This window comes from Charadrius vociferus, unplaced genomic scaffold (assembly GCF_000708025.1).
Source record: "Charadrius vociferus isolate BGI_N301 unplaced genomic scaffold, ASM70802v2 scaffold188, whole genome shotgun sequence".
NCBI lineage: Eukaryota > Metazoa > Chordata > Aves > Charadriiformes > Charadriidae > Charadrius > Charadrius vociferus.
In genome coordinates this window covers 433,990-438,240 of record NW_009649706.1, presented here as the reverse complement: position 1 = coordinate 438,240, position 4,251 = coordinate 433,990, and positions in this window count along the sequence as shown.

Below are 4,251 nucleotides of genomic sequence, written 5' to 3'. Positions count from 1 at the left end.
GTCTTGCATAGTACTGAGCAGTGTTTGGTAGATACTGGCCAGGGCCCAGCACAGTGCCGTAAGTTGTGCCTCTCTGGAGTAGCCACAGCATTTTCCTTTTAAATATTCTATTACTTTATCAGGGTCCTGGAGTTGTTCGAGGGTGAAGTCCCAAACCATTGGAGGTGAGAAATTCTCTAGATACCTGCCCATATTCTCCCACATGCCATGCCACCCCTGACTATCCAGCCTTGGGGCAGATCTCTGGGTGGTAGACTTAAACAGTTGCTTAACCCTAAACAAGATCTGAAAAACATTCAGCAGGCATAGCAATAGAAACATGCTGGTTTGAGCATCCCAAGGATATTCAAAGTTCTCAAGAGGTGTCATATCTGGCCCAAAGGAGAAAAGGGAGGCAAAAGAGCTGGGGAAAGTATCTCCCCCTGTTTCTCCCATAGATTGGGTGATATTATTAATAACTTCTGAAAGATGATAACCAAGGTATGGACAAGACAGCAATAGTGCATAGACACCCCAACAAAGCCACTTCAATAGTGATGTTATCATATCATAAGCTGAAATTGCAAATGACAGCAAAATTATAGCCCTGATCCCTCTCCCCGAGATAACAAACAGCATCACGGGGAGTAGATAGAGCATGTAAGAATTTGCAAAGCACAGCCACGCAAACAAACGAAGTAACATTGTAACCAGCATCTATCCAACCAATATGGGAAATGAATACAAGAAATTTGTTATTGCAACCCTTCGTGCCCCACGTTGGGCGCCAAAAAGAACTGTCGTGGTTTGGCCTCAGCCAGCAACAAAGAACCACGCAGCCGCTCGCACAACTCCCACAGTCGTGGAAAAAGAAAATGACAGGGCCAAACTCGTGGGTTAAAAGAGTGCAATTTAACAGAACAGCAAAAGGAAAAGACAAAAACGCGATTACAGTACCGCCGCGAAGCGCACCGACCGGACCCGCACCGCCGCAGCCCACCCCCGAGTGGCGACTCCTCTCCTCGCCCCGGCTAGCTCTTCTTATAGCTCGGGCATGGGTCACGTGGTATGGAATACCTGCCCCCTGCCGGCTCCGGGGGAGATTAACCCCATCCCTGCCGGAACCAGGACAAACACCCAAGGCCAGATAACGTGGTTATTGACACCTTGGAGGGTCGGAAGCAGAAAAGTGTAGAGGGGTCACACCTGCGGTGAGGAGCCAACAGGACAGGTGACCCAAAACTGACCAACACGGGATTCTGTCCCATCTGCCTCATGCTCAGTAAAAAACTGAGGGATCAAAGGGTCAGCCTCTTTCTTCAATGGCCGGCATCCGAGAAGGACTCTGTTCATCTGCCTTTGAGCCCAATCCTCCATCCAGATCTGCAATCCAGTTCCTGTCCATCAATGAGTCCAGTCTGGGACTTCCCCAGTGCCAGTCAGTGACATGACTGTCATCCTGGGAGCTTGATACGGTTTTGTAGATATTTCATTATTCCCTTTCTTATTTTATTATTACTATTTTCATTAAAGTAGTTTAGTTCCTTCTAAACTCGTAAGTCTCTCTCTCTCTCCTGCCTCTCTTTGAAGCGGGGTAGGAGGGGAGTATCTGTTGTTCCATCCAGTGGACAGTATGGCCCAAACCTTGATATACGAGACAACATTCCCTCTGTTTTGCAACAGGACATGGTGGTCCGTTATGGTCCCAGCAAGAAAGGCATTCAGACTCTTCAAATTATCATTTCAAATGCAATTGATTAGAGTTAACACCAAAAAGAAATAGGGAACTTTTATCTTACAGCATTACAGGTGCTGCAAACCATGAGTAGTGCAGCATCAAATGGGCCTCTGTCCAGGGCACACTGTGAAGATCTTGTCTGTGGAAGGGCTTCCCCATTTTGGTCATTCAAGCCAGTAGAGGATTTTCTTGAAAGAAAGCAACTCTATTCATCATTTCTACAGTCAAACAGAAAGTATATTCACATAACTTCTTGCTGTACTTTTCGATAGAGCTGAAATCACAGAGGTGGTGTAATCACCAGTACAACATGGGAGCTGCCTGCCAGCTATTCTAACAGTGAGCTGGCTGAGTTTATCATGTGGCCATGGGATATGCACAGTACAACATGGGCCTGAAGGTCACGCTGTACTCTACTCTCGGGTGAACTGTTGGATGCACCACTAAGGCCTCAAGGCACAATGGTCCTCCAGGCAGGATCATTTCCCTCCAACGTGGAGGCATGCTGCAGCCTCTGCTCCAGTACCATCTCCTGCACACTGAGGTGTCTAACCTCATTTCTTTGGACTCTGCAGTTCACAGAATGGTCAGGGTTGGAAGGGTCCTCTGGAGATCATCTAGTCCAATCCACCTGCCAGAGCAGGGTCACCTACAGCGGGTTGCACAGGACGGCATTCAGACGGGTTCTGAATGTCTCCAGAGTGGGAGACTCCACAACCTCTCTGGGCAGCCTGTTCCAGAGCTCTGCCACCCTCAAAGTAAAGAAGTTCCTCCTCATGTTAAGATGGAACTTCTTATGTTCAAGTTTGTGCCCGTTACCTCTTGTCCTATCACTGGGCATCACTGAAAAAAGACTGTTCCCATCCCCCTGGCACCCTCCCTTTTAGTATTTATAAGCATTAATAAGATCCCCCCTCAGTCTTCTTTTCTCTGGACTAAAAAGACCCAAGTCCCTCAGCCTTTCCTCATAAGAAAGATGTTTCAATCCCCTAATCATCTTCGTAGCCCTTTGCTGGACCCTTTCCAGCAGTTCCCTGTCCTTCTGGAACCAGGGAGCCCAGAACTGGACACAATACTCCAGATGTGGCCTCACCAGGGCAGAGTAGAGGGCAAGGATGACCTCCCTCGACCTGCTGGCCACACTCTTCTTGATGCACCCCAGGATGCCATTGGCCTTCTTGGCCAGCAGGGCACATTGCTGGCTCATGGTCATTCTGTTGTCCACCAGGACCCAGGACTCCCAGGTCCCTTTCCACAAAGCTGTTCTCCAGCAGGTCATTCCTTAACCTGTACTGATGCAGGACTGGACCCAGTACCGACCCCTGGGGAACACCACTTTTGTTATTGACCTTCAACTAGACACTGCACCACTAACCACAACCCCCTGAGCTCTGTCTGTCAGCTCTATCTGTCAAGAGGAGGTTTTGGAGGATAAAACTAGGCTGCTATAATATCAGTAAGTGATCAGGAGAGATGGCCAAACCTCAGGAATCAACCTTTGTGCATAGGCTGTACCAGGGCTTTGTAGACTTGAGTCGGAAAACGGCGCTGACCGTTAACCTTGTGGGTCCCAAACATCTGTCCTGTAGGCAAAGCCTGCAGGAGCATAGCACCATGAGCGAGGTACCACACCTGTGGCCTCTGCTTAGGCCCGTTCCACAGAAACAGCTCAACAGAAACATTTATGAAAGCTGTCTGTGACCAAACAGGGAAGAAGTGGACCGAAATTTCCTAGTGTCCTTGGAATGAGAAAGTGCAGTAATGACAAAGGAGCGTGTTCTACATGTCTTTGTATGTTGCAAACTCAGACTTATTCCCATCACAAAGGTGTCGTCAGCAAGGTCTGTGGTGAGATCTCTCTAGAAAGTTACCTTGCTGAATGGACAGGAATGCCCTAACAGAAGTAGAGGTTTGATCAAAAACTTGGGGTTTTTTTCATGCTTTTATTCATTGTCTCTCTCTTGGCAAGGTACTCTAAGCTTTTCAGACAGCTATGTATGTTGGAAAGGATAAGCTCAAAACCGTGCACACAAATAATTGCCTCCCAAGTGCTCAACGCTACAACTGTGGAGTGCCCTGGTGCCCAGGCAATGTTCCTCACTGCGCAGTCGCAGGGGTGAGCAGGACTCGAGGGTGCTGAAGGGCCTATCTGTGAGGACCACAAGTGCACCCCTGGGATGGTCCAACGTGGTTTCCACCAGCTTCCACTCACAGGACACCAACTCCTCAGGTAAGCTCTTCAGTGGGTACGACCGAATGCTCCTGCAAACTTCCCCACTTTAACCGCTGCATTCCTTTAATGGCACACCTTTAGCATTCGGGAAATCCGTTACCCGGGTGCCGTTGGAGGAAACCCCTTACAACAGCAAAAGGCCTGTTTATGCCTTGGCGAGGTCGGTGGGTACCACCACCCACGGACAACCGCGGGAAGCCGAACAGCAGCTCGAAAACCCGACTGCCCTCACGCCCCCTGAGGCGCTCCCGGCCCCTCCCACCCCTGCGCGTGCGCACCAATGGACACCACTTCCCCCCTC